General features: G+C 45.1%; 1 pseudogene; it reads right to left on the reverse strand.

The window, feature by feature from the left end:
- LOC142906022 (exosome complex exonuclease RRP44-like) overlaps positions 1-22,061 on the reverse strand; it is an 84,105-nt pseudogene that overhangs the window by 43,789 nt on the left and 18,255 nt on the right.

The raw sequence follows: 22,061 nt of genomic DNA on the forward strand, positions 1-22,061 counted from the left end.
AGGTATCATGGTTCATGTGTCGCAGTTTCACCACCTGTAGGCGATCACAACAGTTGACGTGGCTGACCGGGCCCCACGTTTGTGGTGAGGCACCACGGGGGCCAACGTTTTCATGGAGGAATTTGAAACGGACGCCATCCAGACTGCCACTCTACGCCCGACGTTATGGAAGAGGTACGTGGATGACACTTTTATCATCTGGCCACATGCCCGGCCTGCTCTAGACCAATTCCTCGACCACATCAATTCCATACACCCAGCCATCAGATTTACCATGGGAGTCGAAAAAGATGGCAAGCTACCCTTTTTGTATGTCCTAATTAAAAGGAGACCTGATGGTTCAATGGGCCACTCTGTCTACAGGAAAGCTACGGATGCTTACTTAAAACCGGATTCCCACCACCATCCATCCCAGAAGAACTCCCTCATCAAGACTCTATACCACAGAGCCCAATGCAAAAACCGACCAGGAACACATTGCCAGTGAACTCAAGCACGTACACCAAGCTCTCAAGGCTAATGGTTACTCCGACTACACAATCCGCAAAGCCATCACTCCAGCCATGAAGAAGGATCCTCTTGAGGAGCCATTCAAAACCATCACCTTACCCTACATTGCAGGGGTCACAAAACAGATCTCCAAAATCCTGAATAAACACAAGATCCAGGTCCGATTCAACACAGTACATAAAATCCGTGATCTGGTTCCGTTTGTAAAAGATGTGGTTCCAGACATACAGTACCCGGGCGTCTAGAAACTAAGTTGCCTCTGTGGTAGCAGTTACATTGGAGAAAACAAACGACATATCTCGGACCGCATCCGTGAACATAAAGCAGACTTGAAACACTGTAGGACGAACACCTTAGCCGTGGCAGATCACTGTTATAATTCAGTGGGCTCACATGACATTGACTTCTCCAAGACGGAGGTTCTCTGCAAGCCATCCGGCTACCATGAGAGATTCGTTCATGAGGCCATCCACATATACAAACACAGACAATTTCAACCGAGAAGATGGATTCTGGCTTAGTAACCATTGGAAAGACATTATAAACCATTTCGGTTCTTAATTGATTGTATTTTATGGTGACTTTCAGAACGCAGTCCATTCGCTGGCACTGCCTCTTAATACCTTTCACACTACGGTCAATGGTATGGTTTATAACATGCTATATAATAATAATAATAATAAATAGTTTAACATTGCAATGTTTAATATAATTCATAAGGCAATATATAGTATCGTAATTGTATAGTGAATATACAGCAGTGTGGTATACAGTAGGGTTGGTAGAATAATACATAGTGTAATATTACAAGTCTAACATTTTACAGTCTAAAGTATAGGGTAGTGTAAAGTAACGCATTGTATAATTCAAGGGTGGGTTTGTCTATGGTAGTGTATATTACGGTGTATAGTTGTGTAATGTAGGAAAAAGTTTATTTGGAGACATATCAATATAATGCATAATGTTAGAGCGATATTATACAATGTAGTTTAGATTGGAAGGTATAACATTACAATGTATAGTAGTCTAGTTTATGGCATGGTTGTAACGCAACACAGGACAGAGCAGCGCATCGTGGCTGTTTCTCCCCCCTCCTCCGTTCCGAGCATGGATGGACTCGTCCGTCTGAACGAGGCTCGTCGCTCTCCGTGGTGCTAACGTTGGAAAGAAGGAAAAAACCGCCACCCATTTTTTCGCCATATGGCATTGTAATGTATAATGACTTATTGTTAGTAGCTCAGCTGATTGGAGAGTATATAGAGTTTATTGATAACATTGATGTAGTTTATATTTTAGTTTTATTAATTCGTTTACTATATGGTATTCATTATATAGTGTAGTGTATACCCAGTTACTTTATGTTTATAGCTCAACATATTGAAAAATATATTGAGTACATTTATTATATTGATGTAGTTTATACTTAGTTTTTTTTCACATCAGTTTTATTGTATAATAGTTGGGTAGTTGCAGTCCTTTAGCATCCATATACTAAATGCCTCTGTTGATATGTAAACTTTGACTTTAACATAGCTATTTCCGTGACCAGTCGCATGCTAATCCCTCACATTAACATCATGCTAATCTCCCAGTTACATGCTAATTTCTGACTTTAACACCCTGCTGATCCAACACTTTAACACAGCTATTTCAATGCTAAATTATCCTGTTTGATATGTAAACTCCGTTGTCAAGGCGCTTTACCTCTCACACCTAGCCTAAAAGACTCTGCGAATCTTAGCAGTGTTCAATGAAGCGCTCTGCTGATTGGAGAGTATATAGAGTTTATTGATGACATTGATGTAGTTTATACTTAGTTTTTTAACACATCGGTTTATTGTATGATAGTTTGGTAGTTGCAGTCCTTTAGCGTCCATATACAAAATGCCTCTGTTGAGATGTAAACTTTGACTTTAACATAGCTATTTCCGTGACCAGTCATATGCTAATCCCTCACATTAACATCATGCTAATCTCCCAGTTACATGCTAATTTCTGACTTTAACACCCTGCTGATCCAACACTTTAACACAGCTATTTCAATGCTAAATAAACCTGTTTGATATGTAAACTCCTTTGTCAAGGCGCTTTACCTCTCCCACCGCGCTTAAAAGATGCTGCGAATTTTAGCAGCAGTTATTGAAGCGCTGTCGTCCCGACAGTTCTGTTCCTTCACCTGAAAAAGGCTACTTGTGTTGTGGCCGGAACGTCGTGAGAATTTTTTATGCTTTATTTTTATTATTTTATTTCCATTCTACGTGACTTTACCGAAAGAACCAAGAAGTTGCATAAAGTTGTTGCATGCTTCGGCTCCAGATGCCGAAATTACCTTTTAAAAAACGGCTACCAGTCTCATCAGATCTCAGAAGCTAAGCTTGCAGCGCCCAGCCCTGATGGTAACCCGGGGATACAAATTAATGTGGAGAAACAAATGTTCGCTTGTGACGACCAAGACTACGCCTGTCCTCCCAAGGACAGGCCTCACTGATTCCGAAGACTTTTATTTTCAGGATGGTCCTGCCGAGTTTTTTGCAGTAGGGAGGCGATGTTGTGCTGTGCAGTGCCGGAGAGTAAGCTCATGCAGCTGGTCCACCCTGTCCTCTCTCCTCCCGTCGGGACGGGTCGGTCACAATAGCATTCAGAAACACCCTCCACGTCACAACACAGTTCAATTTCTCAATCCGGAGGTCAGCTCAAATCTGTACTGTGGGTGTTCCCTTGTACTCTACTGTGTACGTGGGGCTCTGGGTCCAATCCCCTGATCACCGTTGCATTCACTTAAATAATAAATTCTCCTGGCCACCCATAGAAAATAAGAGTGCACAATTATACGTGTGATTAATCACAGGCGAGCTCACACCGTCTACACTTACAGCTTAGGGCCTCGCATTAAGAGAGGGGGGGGGGGCTCTAAATACGAAAGAAGAAATGGACATGAGGTTTCGAGTTTTAACATAATTGTTTAATAAATAAAGATGGGTGAGAAAAAAGATTCTCCAAAGCAGTTATTTTCATTCTGCTGACAAAAATATACAGGCATTCATAGAAGGGGCCTCTTAAGCTTGACAATGGCATAGGGCCCCAGCAATGCCATCATCCGGCTCTGCTGCCGAGTGTCATCCCAGTGAAGTAATTTGCAGGTAACTTTAGCATTGGGATGCTTGGCCAATACCCAGTTACATTGTGATTGTGTGTTTTCTAGCTACGTGAGCAAACTGGATAACCCATACAGAACAAAGGGGAGAACGTAGAAAACTCCGCAAAGTGCCAGTCGGATAATTAACCAAGGCCCTTCTTGTTGCGAGGGTCAAAGATCACCGCTGCACCACCCTGCCACCTGAAACGATAATAGTTCGCTTATAAAAATTTTTAAGTGTGCACAGTTACACGCGATAATCACATCTCATCTCAAGCATTTGAAAAGGGCACCCTCAGTGGCAACTGTTCTCTGTGTGACACACGGTTATTCAGCACCTAACCTGTAAGCAGGTCAGGTGCTGTTTGCTGCGAGCAATCCCAATTGAGTGAGTCGCAGTGAAGTTTTTTTTTACATGCCAATTTTCGCCTGTGATGCTGACACACGATGGCCATACTTTATTTTAAATAATGTCTTGGGATCGTTTTTATTTTTTCACGTTGAATTATATTGAGTAAATCACGAGCCCGTTACAGTGCGCCACGGGACAGCACGTCATTCGAGTGGTGCATTCACAATGCAACCGGACCATTTATTAGGGGGGGCTGACGCGAAGGGGGGAGTGAGGCCCGCGGCCCCCCATAAACTGGTGGGGGGGAGAGGGGGGTATTGTGACAGGTGTAGAAGAGTTGTAGTTGTAATCTGCTCCACGTTTGTCTTGATAAAGGAGACCTGTGCAACCTCCTCGGTGTGTGACGTGCGTGCTCCTCGGTGTGTGACGTGTGTACCGCTCGGTGTGATGTGTGTGGGTGTAGGAGAGGCCCATTACCCTGGCGCATGGCAGTCGATGACAAGTTCTACCGCTTGATCTGCGATGGCTACTGCATGCAGCACCACCCTGCTGTCCACCGCAAGTGTAAGCCGCCCCCCCATACCTCCCACACCAGGTTTTATCCACTGCTGGACTGATGCGTTTCTATTGTGGATGCAGGTGGCTGACGGAGGAGAGTGAGAAGTGTTTGTTCTGGGAGATTCTTTGGTTTTAATTGTAGTGATTCAATTAATTGATTGAACAATTGCTTAAGAGTGAATTATGTGGATATGTGTTATTGGCAGTGAGTTGTGCTGGCTGGTTCAGTGTCGTTGACATTGCCATCATGAACCCTCTTAGTCTGGAATGTCCTACTTCCAGCCGTACGTGATGTTGCGACCCACAGACTCCTCACATACAGTGAGGGAAAAAAGTATTTGATCCCCTGCTGATTTTGTACGTTTGCCCACTGACGAAGAAATGATCAGTCTACAATTTTAATGGTAGGTTTATTTGAACAGTGAGAGACAGAATAACAACAAAATCCAGAAAAACGCATGTCAAAAATGTTATAAATTGAGTTGCATTTTAATCAGGGAAATAAGTATTTGATCCCTCTGCAAAACATGACTTAGTACTTGGTGGCAAAAGCCTTGTTGGCAATCACAGAGGTCAGACGTTTCTTGTAGTTGGACCACCAGGTTTGCACACATCTCAGGAGGGATTTTGTCCCACTCCTCTTTGCAGATTTTCTCCAAGTCATTAAGGTTTCGAGGCTGACGTTTGGCAACTCGAACCTTCAGCTCCCTCCACAGATTTTCTATGGGATTAAGGTCTGGAGACTGGCTAGGCCACTCCAGGACCTTAATGTGCTTCTTCTTGAGCCCCTCCCTTGTTGCCTTGGCCGTGTGTTTTGGGTCATTGTCATGCTGGAATACCCATCCACGACCCATTTTCAATGCCCTGGCTGAGGGAAGGAGGTTCTCACCCAAGATTTGATGGTACATGGCCCCGTCCATCGTCCTTTTGATGCGGTGAAGTTGTCCTGTCCCCTTGGCAGAAAAACACCCCCAAAGCATAATGTTTCCACCTCCATGTTTGACGGTGGGGATGGTGTTCTTGGGGTCATAGGCAGCATTCCTCCTCCTCCAAACACGGTGAGTTGAGTTGATGCCAAAGAGCTCCATTTTGGTCTCATCTGACCACAACACTTTCACCCAGTTGTCCTCTGAATCATTCAGATGTTCATTGGCAAACTTCAAGCGGGCATGTATATGAGCTTTCTTGAGCAGGGGGACCTTGCGGGCGCTGCAGGATTTCAGTCCTTCACGGCGTAGTGTGTTACCAATTGTTTTCTTGGTGACTATGGTCCCAGCTGCCTTGAGATCATTGACAAGGTCCTCCCGTGTAGTTCTGGGCTGATTCCTCACCGTTCTCATGATCATTGCAACTCCACAAGGTGAGATCTTGCATGGAGCCCCAGGCCGAGGGAGATTGACAGTTATTTTGTGTTTCTTCCATTTGCCAATAATCACACTAACTGTTGTCACCTTCGCACCAAGCTGCTTGGCAATGGTCTTGTAGCCCATTCCAGCCTTGTGTAGGTCTACAATCTTGTCCCTGACATCCTTGGAGAGCTCTTTGGTCTTGGCCATGGTGGAGAGTTTGGAATCTGATTGATTGATTGCTTCTGTGGACAGGTGTTTTTTATACAGGTAACAAGCTGAGATTAAGAGCACCCCCTATTTAAGAGTGTGCTCAAAATCTCAGCTCATTACCTGTATAAAATACATCTGGGAGCCAGAAATCTTTCTTATTGAGAGGGGGTCGAATACTTACTTCCCTCATTAAGATGCAAATCAATTTATAACATTTTTGACATGCGTTTTTCTGGATTTTGTTGTTGTTATTCTGTCTCTCACTGTTCAAATAAACGTACCATTAAAATTATAGACTGATGATTTATTTGTAAGTGGGCAAACGTACAAATCAGCACGGGGTCAAATACTTTTTTCCCTCACTGTAGATCCCTGTCACACCCCACTGTAAACAGGAAATTGCTCTGACTCCCGGGCACGCAACTTTATCCGGGCCTGCCGACCATCGTGAAGGTCCTTAATCATTGTGAGCAGAGGGTAAGGAACTCTGAAAACACGAATAACAATCCAGAGCCCTGGCCTACTGATTGTATCATAGGCCTTGCCCAGGTCGGCGCTGCAACACTACACATGTAACGCATGGATTTGTTACACTGTTCAACTACACACACAGACACATTTTAAATAAAACAAGTCCCTTATTTGCAAAAAATAATCAGAGTACCAGTCATCAAATAGGCAATTGACACTTGGTCCAAAGAATATGTGATACTGTAATAGAAATACATGAATAGCTAAATTCAGAATTTAGGTTAATAAGGCATAACCCAGTGCACAATATGACATTCATGAAAAGACAAAGTGCAGCATCCAACGTATAGAGGTGTCTTCACCATGAATATTATTCACAAGCTTGTTGGTTTACAGTCACGTTTTTTAAACTCATGTGATTCATGGCACGTGACCTTGCAGCACAGTTTTGAGCAATGCCTTTCCTTCTCCAAGAGGCACACATGTATCCTCTCTTTCCTCCAAGATTTTTTTAGCAAGACACTTCAAGTCTTCTTTCTTTCACTTGCCATATGGATCGGCTCAATATAATTTGACAACTGCAAATCTTAAACTTTGCTTCAGAAATCTCCACTGTTTTTCCACTATACCGTCTCCACTGCTTAACCACTATACCTCTGAGTGGTTACTCAGCGTTTCAGCCAATCTCGTGCAAGGAACGACTTCTGTTGAAAGCAACCTCACATGCACGGGAGCACATGGTATCCAGCCAACATAAACATCAGGGTTGCCCCTGGCTCTCTGGCCCCTCTGGGCACTCTCTGGGCACAGGGCACCCCGGCCCTCCTCTTCTCCTCTCCTCCCTTGATCTTCTCCTTCTCTAACGTAGCCCACTAATATACTAATTGTATGCATGGACCAGTGTATAAGAATTAATAGTGTATTTCTTATCCGATTCATGCTATCTCTTGTGAAACAATGGACATCTTATAAATTTAGGCAGACCTCCACAGCTTGGTCATCAATCCATCTTACTTTTTCGGAGATAACGGAAGTTTATGTTTGGCCTGGAGTTTAAGACCTCGCAAACTTAATATAGCCTCCCCACCCAGCCAATAAATCTAATGAAGTTCCGAAATGGTTTAAAACATCTTTACAATGGTTCTTAATTAATTGTATTTTACGGTTACCGTCAGACAGCAGCTCTTTCGCTGATATTGAATCTTAATACCTCTCACACCACGGTTAATGGTATGGTTTATAACATGGAGTATAACAACGCATTATGGCTGTCTCTCTCCCTCTTCCGTTCCTGAGCATGGATTGAGTCGTCCGTCTAAACGAAGCTCGTTCGTTGTCCGTGGTGCTGGTCGTTGATGGGAAGAAAAACCGCCATTTTTCGCAATATGGCATTGTGATATATAACGACTTATTGTTGGTGGCTCAGCTGATTGGAGAGTATATAGAGTTTATTGATAACATTGAGGTAGTTTATATTTGGGTTTTCATTGGTTTTACTATATGGTATTAATACTGGAAGGAACGAAGTTGTAAACTGAGTGTACCAGCCTGCAATAGACAAAATTCCAATGTTCCTACCAGCCCACCCTGCAGGGACCTGTTTATATAGTGTAGTGTATACCCAGTTGCTTTGTGATTAATAGCTCAGCTTATTGAAGAATATATCAAGTACAATTATTATACTGATGTAATATAGACTTAGTTTTTTCTCACATTGGTTTACTGTATGATAGTTGGGTAGTTGGGGGCCCTTTAGCGTCCATATACTAAATTCCTCTGTTGATATGTAAACTTTGACTTTAACACAGCTATTTTTTGTCACAAGCTAATCCCTAGCTATTTCAATGCTAAATTATCCTGCTTTCTAGGTCATTCACACCTATCACCGAGCTTAAAAGACGCCACAAATCTCAGCAGCACTCATTGAAGCACTGTCGTCCCGACAGTTCTGTTCTTTCACCTGAAGAAGGCCGCTTGTGTTGTGGCCGAAACGTCGTGAGAATTTTATTGTCTTATTTTAATTTTATTATTTTATTCTCATTCTACGTGACTTTACTGAAAGAACCAAAGAAGATAAACAGATACTTTAAACACCTTCATTTGGAAGTGCACGCTGAAGTTTACTATTTGCAAAACATAAACCAGGATCAATCCACTGCTGGATGAAGCCCTCTCCATGCTGCGATTCCTTGCGTCCCTGTGATGTGGCAATCCATTCAGCTCCTGTTAGCGACCTATTTTTATTTGACCAGGTAAGGCCCACTGAGATATATAGCTCTTTTCCAGAAGCAGCCTGGCCACATATGGTTGCTCAACGTAGTGGCTTTTGTGAATATTTATAGCAGTAATTATCTTAACGCATGTTTTTAGATGTGGAGAAAAAAACCGGAGGACCTGGAGAAAAGGATACGTGACCATGGGGAGAACATGCACACTCCAAATACGGGAGACCCTTGAATATCACGAGTTCATAGTTCGTGGTTTAGACCTATCGCCGGCAAGCTCTATGTATATCAATTTACCTATCATGGGGATTAGTTTTGGTCTTTAGCGGGTATACTGTACAAGGAAGTACTATATCATTGTGTGATATTATGGTGGGGAGCGGGCGCGGGGATTATTTGTTTACTAGCCTTTTGCCCGTCCAAGGATGGGTGTATTGCAGAAAATCTATTGCAGTAAATCAGACCGCGAAGTGATATTCATTGCATCCATTTGTGTGCAATTTGTAAGGCCGCGGTAACAGACCTATTTCATTTAAAGGTTATAATCCCTTGTTCATCATGACGTCCTTTTTACTTCGATGTCTCAATAGCGTTAGGGAGATCGCATGACGTGAGGGTTCTGCCTTTGTAGTGAGTTTCTAAGTTGACGCTGAGGAGGGGGGAGGAGGCACCTCGCCCCCCCCCCCCCCCCATGTGGAGTGACGTCCCCCGAAAGTTGCTGAGACAAGGTCTTATATAGGCCTGAGATGAGTGCATCAAAGTAGGTGGGTGGAGCTAGAGATGGTCCAACCACAGAGGCTGGGGCAGTGGCCTTTGTATTGTGAGATTAGCATGTCAATGGCTGTGGCAGTGGCCTTTGTATTGTGAGAGATTAGTCTATTCATGAGTATTAATGAGGGGGCCTGCTCGACGTGGAGTGACGTCACGCACAGGACACGGACATTCTTGGCTCATTATAGTAGTAAATTTGGCATTCAGTACAGCACATTTCTATTGTGATGTGTCTATTTTTGGTTGCGTGTATGTAAGCTCATTATTTAGGTCAAGCTTAAGTATTGAATATCACGCTTTTGGCTTTTGCTGCACTTTCCAAAAATGTAACCACCTCGATATCCAAGGTACTCCTTATAAAGGCATCAGGGTCGGGATCAAACCCTCGGCCTCCTCCATACCAGGTGAGGTAGTTAACATCTCCTAGCCACCGAGCTGATTCTGTCTCTGTGGCAATGATTGTCCATGCTTTGCACAAGCAAATACTGTAGAAGCATAACTCGCTTTTTGTGTCTCCACATAAATCAGAATACGATGTTTAAATACATCAGCCTAATGGCTTTTCCCACCAACATTCCCCAGCAGCATTTGTTTTAAGCAATATAATTATACCGGCTTCCATTTGGGTTTCATCAGTTAGGCTTGTTAAACTAATGGTGGTTGTTATTCAAAAAAGAGCCGGCCATTTGCGTCAGTGCCACAGTCCAAATTTACCCGACTTTAAATAATACTTTCCAATTATCCAATTGGTTAAAACCACAGAGCAGCATTGCCCTTAATGTGAAACCATGGCACACTCTACCCGTCTGTAAAACATATCACCTTCGTGAGAGCCTTGCATTGAAGGAATGGTGCAAATACATCTGGTAATGATTTCATCTAATGAGATCTGAGGAAGAGTCATTACTATAAATCTTGACTTAAAGCTTTCGTGACTGCAGGAATTCATATTATTTGGGTCTTTCGGTAAAGTCACGTAGATAGGTTCAAATTAATAAAAATAAAATAAACAAAAAACTCTGACGTTTTAATCACAACACAAGTGATCGTCATCAGGAAGAAGAAAGAGGGGGAAAGCTGCTGAGGCAGACTGTTTTAAAGGTTGAAAATGGGTGTAGCCCAAGGGTCATAAACGACGTGGCTAGTGATGTTAATGCGAGAAATTAGCACATTAATGTAAGATCAGAGAGCGGCCTCCATGACGAGGGCGCGGAGGTGGCTATGTTAATGTGAGAGATTGGCATGTTAATGTAAGATTGCAGAGCTGCCGCCACGTCGAGGTCAGCACTCGGAAGGGGCTATGTTGGTGTGAAATTTGTTTCACCTGTTAATGTAAGATCGGAGAGCCGAACCTACGGGGAAAATAAAAACTAACATCGGAAGGTGGCAGGATGAGAACAACACCAGTTATGACGTAAACTGGTTGATGACGTTCTTCCAATGATTGCTGAGTTTGCACCCATCCTCTCGGTTGAAATTGTGACTGTGTCTGTATATGTGGATGGCTTCATGAACGATTTTTTTTGTTAGCCAGTGGGCTTACAAAGTACCTTCGTCTTAGAGAAATCAATTGGCGTGTGAGCCAACCGCATTAAAACAATGATCAGCCAAGGCTACCGTGTTGGTCCTACCGTGTTTCAAATCTTCCTTATGCTCATGAACACAGTCCGAGACATGTCGGTTAGTTTCCCCAATGTAACTACTGCCACAGACACGGCTTAGTTTGTAGATGCCAGGGTATTGTATATCAGGGACCCAGCGTGTCCGCAGGTGGTGGATAGTGGAACGACCTTCTGTGAACTTTAGCTGCAAAATAAGCAGCGGCAACCCTGGCGGATAAGCAGTTGTGGACCAAGCAGTGACAGCACCACCAGGGTGTGGTTAGGACTGAAAATGCCAATGGTTTTCCTCTTGAAAAGCGACATATAACCTTTAACGATGCTGCCACATGGCGAGTATAGGCCGCCATTATAATAGGCATGTCTGCCACCAGCCATGGGTTAACAAGTCCTCAACGGCAGAGCAGGAGGAAGAAGATGTTAGCATCTCAACAGCTGTGAAGGCGGACCAAGACTGCAGCAGAACGATATCTCCAATCGTACTGGTTTCCTTGCCATTGGATTCATGGTCCCATTCTCTCAAGAACTGTGTGGAAGCTACTGTACAACAGCTTTTTGGCGTCATCTGGTCCAACACCATGTGAGACTAGGCTCTAAGGAACGCTGTCTCGGGTGTGGACCAATCAATTTCAAGGACAGTGCATACATTATCAGAGTTATGTTTTTTGTTTGCATTCCGACCGCAGGTATTGTGGTCAATGCAAACATGACTCCTTGTAAAAAAAGGTGTTAGTTTTGTTGCCAGATAACAGGGTAAAAAAACAATTATCAGCTTCTCCACAATAAAATAAATCATGCATAGGCGTGTTTAATTAAAGGAACAATATCTTCTGGCCCATTCAAAACAATGTGTTTGGTGACCAGCTAGTGACGACGGGAGCATGATTGTGAAGTCTGGAAGCTTCTAGTGGCAGCTACAAGAAGGTCGTCTAACACTCAGCAGAAACAAGAGTGTGTTTCTGCAGCTGTACCTGCGACTAAGAAGTCCTTTCAAATGATCCACTCTGCTCACCCCACGTGGGGAAGGAACTAGGAAAGTGGCCCTAAACATAGTCTGTCTCACTCCTTCCCGACTGGATAACCACGTTCAGAAGGATCCCCATTACTGTGGTGGAAACAAAACTAAAAGTCAGATAATTACCTTTGGGAACTGGAATGTCAGGACCCTTATGGACAACACTAAAAGTGAACGCCCAGAATGCTGCACCTTAATCGTGGTCCAGAAACTCAGACGACACAACACTGACGTAGCTACCCTCAATGATGCTCGACGAGAAGAGGAGGGGCAGCTCAAGGAACAAGGAGCTGGCTGTACCCTCTTCTGGAAAGGCAGACAGGAAGAACAGCGGCGGCTGCACAGAGTTGGTTTCTCCATCAAGAATGAACTTGATGAGTGAGCGCCTCATGACTCTATGTCTCACACTAGTGGGGAGCCAATATTCTACTGTCATCAGCGTATATGCCCTGATTCTTCACTCCGATTATGAATGTTACATCAACCTTGATCAGGTCCTTTCTACTGTTCCTGTGGGAGACAAACTTATTCTGCTCGGTGATATGCATGCCAGAGTTGGAAGAAACATAAACCTCTGTAATGGAACCATCGGGAAAGATGGAGTGGGTAAAGTCAATTCCAACGGCATCCTTCCCTTGACTAAATGCACGGAAAATGGAGTCATCATCATCATCAACACCCTGTTACGCCAGAAAAACAAATACAAAACATCATAGCATCATCCGTGATATAAGCACCGCCACTTGATCGATTACGTCATTGTCCATGCCCAGGATCCCAAAGATGTCTGCATCATCCAGGCTGTTCTAGTAGCTGCTGGTGGCTGGACTGATCATCGACTCATCTGCTCAACCATGCTCATAAAACTGGCTCCCAAGTGACGGCTTCATCGGAAGAGATGTCTACAGAAGATTAACATTGAAGCTTTATAGGACTCCATTAAGCAAGACCTCTTCCGCCAATGCCTCAATGAAAAACTGTCAAACTTGATTAACCAAAAGTGGGAGAATGTAGTTCGTCAGAGAAAGTGCTTCAAGGATGTCCTCAAGTCCAACATTAAGAAGTGCTCCATCGACACTAACTCAAGGGAGTATCTTTCCCAGGATCACCTCAGATGGAGGCAGAGTCTATTTCAAGAAGCCAAACATTTTAAAACTTAACAGCAGAAACAGAAAAAGTGGGAATGGCAGAAACAACAGCCTGCAGCCCGACTTACTAATGCAGTTCCACCCACCACTATTTCTGGACACATGTGCCAGAGTTGCAGCAGAATCTGTCGATCCCAGATTGGTCTCTTCAGCCATCTTTGGACCCACAGAAAATCCAAATTTTCTCTGGAAGGCAATCCTCGATTGCGAGGGAAAGCCTATGATGACACTTGGGTCCCTGGTTCCATTGAAAAGGACGCAGTTGGGTTCATATTTTCACTACCACCACACCGTTCCGGGCCCTATCCACTGCTATTTGTGACTCAGTCTATGGGCCTCTGAGTCTATGAGTTTGTATGTACAACGTTAATTCATGGGCTTCTCTGGACAGGCAAGATATTGGTAATATGAAGCCGTAATATTCACAGCCCCGATGTGTTATATGTAATTTTTGTTGTGACTGAAATGATGTACATTATTTAAGCGATATAGTTTGAAGAGTTGCGATGATTAGAAGGCTCGTGTAGGGGCTAATGTTGATCAAACTGTCGAATGTTTCCCTGCACTCAAGTATACAAACGGGAGAATGTGGAGCGCCATCTGCAGTTGGAAATGATGCGTCGATAGCTCAAGGAGCTGGAGAAAGCCACGGCCACGGTCTCCACCAACACCACTACTGCCTCCAACGCCATCCTGGCAGCCACATGCAGTTCAGCCGCCACCACCAGGGATGCTGTTGGGAGATGCATCGACACCCCCACCCCGACTGCTTCTAGCATATTATTCACCCCCACCGCTATGGCGCTTGATGTTGGCAGATTCAGCGCTGCCACCCCGGCTGCTGCTGGCATCTCCAACACCGCCACCACCACCCCGGCTGCTGCCGGGAGATCCAACGCTGTCATCCCAACTCAGCTCATGCTGGCAGATGCACCACTGCCTCCCCAACTTTTGCTGGGAGATCCACCACCACCACCGCCTGTGCCAAAGCCACCAGGTTCGGCAAATTGCGTAAATGTATTCGAGAACTTCACTGGTCGGCTACTGCTGGAAGATCCACTGCCGCTACCCCTACATCTGCAGGCCGATCCACCACTGACACCCCTGCGTCTGCAGGCCGATCTACCGCCACCACCCCAGCGTCTGCATGCCAATCCACCACCACCCCAACGTCTGCAGGCCAATCCACCGCTGCCACCTGTGCGTCTGCAGGCTGATGCACCTTCACCACTCCTGGGACTTCATATTCAATACCCATTGAGAAATACAACTGAGATTCTTGCATTACGTGTAGTCATTACACTTTCGGTGTTTTGCTTTCACTGGTGTTTGTCACGCCAAAACAAAGGTCACATGTTGTTTTCGGGAGGTTATAGCTGGGAGGGAGAGGACAAGTTTGGCAGAAAAGAACCAGAGCTTTGTATGAAGTGATAGGCCATGTAACTTTTATACAGCGCTAAGCAGCTGAAAAAAAGGATATGCCACTGAACTAATTCAGAGTAAGACCTCCGCTCTGAAATCGGAGCTGGTCATAAACAACTGCCCAGATATGGGAATACCTCCACTCTTTCCACAACTACCTATCATGCGGAGTTGAGGGGGTGGAGTACTTGAAGACATACAAAATATCAAGGTAGGTACTGCTTTGGTTTATTTGGTAGGGCAAATGGTAAGGCCCTACCTCTTATTGGCACGATCCAGGTTCACCATCAGACTCTCCCACTCCTCGAAGTGAACAGCCATTACGAGATCATCACCAACATCATCAGCACACAGATCATCCGTTGTTCTCTCCTTCCAGATTAAGAAAAACCGTGGGGCATGTTACACGTTAACATTATTGATACATTACGATTCGTAGATCAAAGTAGATTTTAATACAATCAGTCCTCGCTTAGAATGCCCCCGTAGAACACTGATTCGTTGCAGTGATAGGTGTGGGGCCAAATGTTCTGGACTGACTTCTACCACCAAGCCAGCTTCACAACATCTGCGCGTTTCTCCGGTTTCCTCCTACGTGCCGAACCCTGATGCTTGAAATTGTCCAAACATCTTAATGCAGCACGGAGCTAATAATGAGTCTCGAGACTCAATGTGGCTCTCCTGGGTACATAAAGGATATTTCTAGATTTGATTATATTTATTCATATGATTCAGCCGAGCAGCTGCACTGCGATGTGCCAGCCTTGCCACTGTGTCATGGTAGTAGTGGTGGTAAAACCGATTCGGAATAATATGTTCAGTACGCGTCGTCATTTTTTATTTTAAAAGTGTTAATCAAACGAGTTGCAGTGACGTCATGGCCGAGTAAGCAGCAATGACCGCTCCAACCCCTACATTAGAACATTACCTTTTTCGACCCAACATAACCACTCGCTTTCCTCTTTGATAGTTTTCTTATTTTTCTACCTGACCTCAGGCACTTTATAGGGGGCCTTGGAAAGCTGGTTTTCTACTTTGGAGCTTCCTAGGGCAACTCTCCTCAAGATGCTCTCTCCTACATTCGGCTACATCTGCTCGAAGCTCCGGCATTCCTCTCTACAACTGGGCCATCACCACCTACACGAGTCGGCGCTGCGCTGTGACCACGGCGTGCCTCCACGCGTGCCTGTCGACGGTCGTCCTCAAGACTGCCCGCATCGAACGCGAGCTCATCTCATTCGTATGGCAATGCTTGCTTCCCGCAGAGCAGACTCTTGTCCACAACCTCTCTCGCATAGTTGCGGGCACAAGCCCATAGGGGGTGCCACCCTGAGCTGGGGAAGGACAGAGAGAGCCAGGCCCCAGGTGAGGGGTTGGGGGGTTCTTCCAGAGCCCCCTGGAAGGTTCTAGAGAGGGGGCGGTACCGGGGGCGGAGAGCCCCCGAGAGGTGTATTAAAGGGGCACCTCTGGGACAGCTCGGGGCAGTGCTCCGAAGACGAAGAACAGAAGACCAGCCTAGCTAGGACCCTGGGACCCGACATCCTTGTAAGGGCCGGGCCGAGCTCGGACCAGTGGTCAGGACCCGCACCTTGGCTGGGTCGGATCAGTTAGCCTCCCCTAGGGCACAGATAGCCAGAGGGCTGAGAGCCAGGTTTGATCAGTGCGAGGGCACGCTAGCCCAGAGGCTGTACCTCCCTAGATAGTGGGAGTTAAGGGGAGTTCTGTTCATAGTTACAAATAAACCGTGTTGCCTCTAAAGACGTCTCCAGTCTCCGTGGAACCCACTACATATATATGTATTTTTATATTTTGACCACTGTGATAAACACGTTGCCTGCGTGCGGCGACGCTGGATGCTTTTCCCTCTTCCGTTTCCTCATCCCTTCACCACAGAATGAACACCTCGGCGGGGGGGGGGGGGTGTCAGGCATTTGTGACGATGTGTGACGAGGGGGAGGTTTGAGAAATGTGACGTCACATCAAAATGCGCAACTTTTAAAAGTATAGAATTGTTGTAACACTAATTGTTATAACACTCCTACAACATCAGTGCAGCGCCACGCACTACAATGACAATAGTTGAAGCATGTTTTATTTTCAAAATGAAAATATGGTTTTGGGGGGGGGGGGCAGAGCTTTGTGACGTCATATTTGAGGGGGGGGGGGTCTGACTTTTTGTGACGCCGAGTGACGAGAGGTCAAAAATTGCGTGACGTCATTTATGGACGGCCCCTCAAGTGAATGGCAAAATTGGTTTCGATTTACGTTGTTTCACTTACCGTCGTGTTTTTCAATGTACTACATCGAGAACTTCAGTGCTTGGGGGATTTTGGAGCTGGCTCACCGCCTGGGCTGCTGCTGCCTTCCCACTCGGCTGTGGTTGCTCGAACCTCCGAGTCGTTCATAGCTCGTAGCTTCTAATATCGGAAGAAAGCGGTGATCGTCTTTGTTCGATGGCCAAGAGCTGCTGCTGCTGCGAGGATGACCGGAGTTTGCGTGATGATCGTTTATGCTCCTGGACACGAGATCAGCAAGGTGTGATGTTTCATTTGTGGGAGTTGCACCGCCTGTACGCGATCAACCGTCGACGCGCCCACCCGGGCCCCACGTTTGCCGTGAGGCACCATGAGGGCCTCCCCGACGGCCAGGGCCTCCGCACGGTCGGAGTGGGCAGAGGCCGGCGTTCGACTGGTGGTTTGAAAAGAACACGGACAAACATTCGAGCTCACGCTTTTGCTTTGGCAACAACTTTCGTTAATTGGGCTCCGAGCGGCTCAACAAGCCTGGAAGCCGTCGCATTTAATCACCTCCGAGATCGAAATGTGGCAAATCGCATGCTAATCAGGAGCAAGTTGGCCCAGGGATTGAGAATCACATTTGCATGTGAAACGGCGGTGCAGGACTCGATTCGAAGGCGAGTGAATACTGCGCGGTGGTGCATTGCAAGTGGACATTATTATCATCCAAGTGACCAGCATGGTGAAGTATGGTCAAACTAAACCTGACATCCAACATCACGTGGCGAGATGTTCATCCAGCAGTGGAAAACGTAACTTAAAGTAACCAAAATAACAGAAGATGCATGGAAAATAAATCGGTCTAATTTTGTATATGAACGCATATAACTCGTGTACATGCTTGTAAATATACGATTCAGCTAGAAAATGTTAAACACATTTACACAAAGTCGCAAAGACATCAACTCGCTTAAATCTTTACCACTACTCCAGGAGCTTAGAATTATTGCCCAAGTACTGTATATACGTGAGCAAAGTTATAACCATTTACGAAACAATTTGAAAACGTGTCAATATTTTGTCAGAAATTATCTTTGCACGTCTAAAGGACAAGAGAAGCTGTAACGAAATGCACATTTGTAAACGATTAAACCTTAAAATTTTCTGACACCGACATTTTTTCCAAAAACATTCCTTGTGTGATTGCACAGAGTCCGATGATGGGTGGGGCAGCTGTGTAAAAAAAACCTGAGGTGAAATTCTCCGTTAAACCGACGATTTAAACAGCAACAGCTCGGGGAATTTTATACTCTGTTCTATGCAGCTGACCGCTGCCCCTTCATACAGTAAATGGCATCCTCACAAGAATAAGTAACCTAACATCCCTTGCAGGGAATCCTCTCGCGATAAAAAATCTTCCATTTGCCATCCATCACGAGACCCCTGCGGGTGTCACCGTGCACAATCATACTTCGAAGCTCTTGCTCGGATTCCCCAGAGCTTTGCCCTCCGAGTGGCCACCCTAATGGCCCACTCCGACAGGCCAAACCTGGCACAATTGTAGGTTTTCAACTATAATACACGTTTTATGGGTTAGATCGTTTAAATATATAAATGTGTTGTTAAACCCACCACCACCCGACAGCCAATTAGTAAGGTTTGTCACGTAAACAGAACATGTCAATTCGTTACTAGTACAGTCCACCAGTGTGTTGGAGAGCAAAGCCACACCATTTACAATCTAAGTACAACATTTCGCCAGCACTAACTAGCTTCATCAGGCGACAGCCATCACTTGTGAGCACTTCTTTCGCGAATTGGGAGGGGAATCAATGAATGCATATGACTATGGGTATCCATTTCCGATTGGGTTATTTATATGTTAATCAACACACATTATGCATGCGCATTAAGGAACGAGGATTCTCCACGAATCTGGCTGTCGCCTGATGAAGCTGGTTGTAATTACTGGTGAAACATTGTACTCAGATTGTAAATGTTGTGGCTTTGCTCTCCAAGACACCGGTGTGATGTTACTAGTAACGAATTGGCACGTTCTGTTAATGTGACAAACCTTTCGAATTGGCTGTGTCGGGTGGTGGCGGGTTTACCGACACATTTAAATATTTATTACGCGATCTAACCCAAAAAACCCGTGTTATGGATATTGGTCGCAAAAGCCTACGTGTTAAACTGGTTTTCAACTGTTAGATCAGTGGTAGCCGATATGTGAATCGCGATCCATGGGTGGATGATCGCAAAAGATTTTGATTGTGGATCTCGGGACAAATAGGAATAAACACCTCTAATATAAAGCAATTCTTGTTATAGCAGATGGCAAAATAAAATCCCCGACTAAGAATTAATGGATTAATAATATATATTTTAAACCAATAGATCGCACTAGCACTTGGCATGTCTACAGTGTTCTATTAGTCGGTTAATTCCATCCGGGTAACTGTTGGTCATATATTGCTGGTAGATCACGGAACATGTTGAGATATACCAGAATGGATCACAGTGCTTTGTGGGTTGGACACTGCTGCGTTAGTCAATAAACACCACCGATTCAGTAACCAATATTTTTGTGAAATCACCTTCATCACAAGGGGGTCAGTGTCTTGGCTGGCAAAGAAGTGGGGCATAAGATATCCTAAACCTTTCATACATCTTGACGCGTATACACCTTCATTGGCTGATTGTACTGGTTGGCAAGGTAAAAATTCTAAATTTAAAAAAAAATTGCGCTTCCATTCGAACCGCTGCGACAGGAGAACGAAGAACCGGTGACCTCTGGATTGCAAGTTCAGAGTGCAAACAGTCTGTTACTTCAGGGTAGCATTTCTCATAACCGCCACTGCTTTTTTTTTCAATTGTTCACCTCTGCTTGCGAGCACAATGTACACTTAATTAACTCTGCAGATGTAAAACCCAGAGTGTGTGCCCACTCATGCACCTCCTCCGACATCTTGTTGACACCGCATCCACGATACACTAGCGCTGTCTGGGTTTCTTAGGCCGGGGAGAAGGCGAGCCCCATGGGGTGGACTCCGCAGGGTTGTAGCCTGGAATCTGTGACAGCGGATACACAAATGGCACAAACGTACAACAAAGATAGTCACCCAAATAAGCCTTTAACAGACTGTGCTGCTGTTAGGCGGCATGGCCCACGAGGGGGTAAGTGGCCAACACCTCTCCCCAGTGCTGATATTTACACACTGCACCAGGTACTCATTTAAGAAAGAGTTGACCTTGGGTAGGCAAAACAGCAGTTCAGATAATCCTCATTGGTGTTGGCGGTGAGTGGGAATTGGGTTGCCGGGTTCATAGCGCAGCGTGCTAACCACTACACCAATGCTCTCACACACACACATGCGAGTATTTCCAACACAAGTGATACGTTATTATTACACTTATTTACACTGAAAAACTTCGCCAAGTCTGAAGACTTTTGAGGAACAGGGGGAGAGAAGATGACAACTCCACGCAGTAACGCACTCTAGTTGGGAATCAAACCCAGTTTTCTTGCTGCAAGATGCAAGGGTTTACCAATGTGCCACCCTGCCGCCCATGGCGATACGTAAACTACCTTAATACCAGTTTCAACGCATGCTTATTTTTAGATATGGGAGGAAACCAGAGAACCCGGAGGAAACCCATGCAGAACAGACTCATGGAGTTTTGTTAAGAAATCTGATATCTACCAAGGCTCCCACACCCTGACTTAGCTTGGTATCTTGAGAACTCGCATTCATCAACAACTGCCCCTAACGATCATTTAAATAGGTCACGTTTCAGATAATGGCCCTTCTTGTGCAATGAACTAGGGCCATAATAAAAATCTATTTTATATAGCACCTTGCATATCGAAATATCTCAAAAAAGCACTGGACATTAAAAAACTACTCAAGTATAGACACAAGCCAATAGAAATAAAGTAAAAGCCGATAATAACAATAATGACAGTGATACTGACACTTTACACAGCATGCAAAATGCAATCAAAGCTAATCATAATGATTCCCCTCACAGTAATAACCAATCAGAATCCAGGAAAAGCCAATTAATAACGACGTTTTCAAGCTGGATTTAAACACACGGACAGTCACAACTGATATAGGTAGGGATAGTGTCCCATAGTCTTTGGATATACAGTCTGTTCTATAATACGGTAGTTGCGTACCTCAAGAACACCGCATTTTGGAAAAATCGTGATATAATAAATAATATATTATATGGGGTAAAGCGCAGTCCGCAATAACGCGTGAGATGCGTAACACAGGCTGAACAAAGACTAAGGAACGTGGGTTGCATCTAGAAGCATCCAGCAGCATCCCGCCTTGTGTGATGCTACGCCGAGGCAGCCGTTACAACCACTTATTCCTACTCGTGCGACGTAGTTCCATTCATTCAACCGAGTTAAATCCAGTTCGGATCCGCGTAATACAAAAAATGCGTTCCTTCATACATTCATCATCGCGTTATATCCAATTTGCCAGTTACAGGAGGTATAGGACAACAGACAGTGGTGTAAAATGTGGTCCATAGTTTGGGTTGCATGGCCACAATCGTACAGTAGCTTCTTTTTAATGCACTGCTATGTATCTGTATGAGTCTCTATGAATCTCTAGGAATAATAATGGGTCTCTCTGCATCTCCTATGTATCTCTGTGTCTCTATGGGTTTACTATACGGTCCCACAGTTTGGGTTGCATGGCAACAAGCGCTATGCTGTGGCTTGTGTCATTAATTTTCGGCCCGCTGACGTTCCGATGCGGCGAGCGTTTGTTTTTTGTGCACTACTGCTGGCGCAGCAAGCAGCAACAGCAGCATGGTCACAATACAAATCGGTGGTATTCCGAGGTTGTGCATCGCGCCGCACGGTGAGTACCTCCGGGCAGACGAGGTGCATGCGGATCCGCTGGTGCTGCAGGTTGGACGAATCCAGCGAGCGACACGCGCACGCACACGCGGTCGAACATGTTCAGCGCGATGCCCTCCACGCACAGCGTGGGGCCCTACACAAAACACAAAGACA

This window comes from Petromyzon marinus, chromosome 61, assembly GCF_048934315.1.
Source record: "Petromyzon marinus isolate PM22_M1 ecotype Great Lakes invasive population chromosome 61, UKy_Petmar_22M1.pri1.0, whole genome shotgun sequence".
NCBI lineage: Eukaryota > Metazoa > Chordata > Hyperoartia > Petromyzontiformes > Petromyzontidae > Petromyzon > Petromyzon marinus.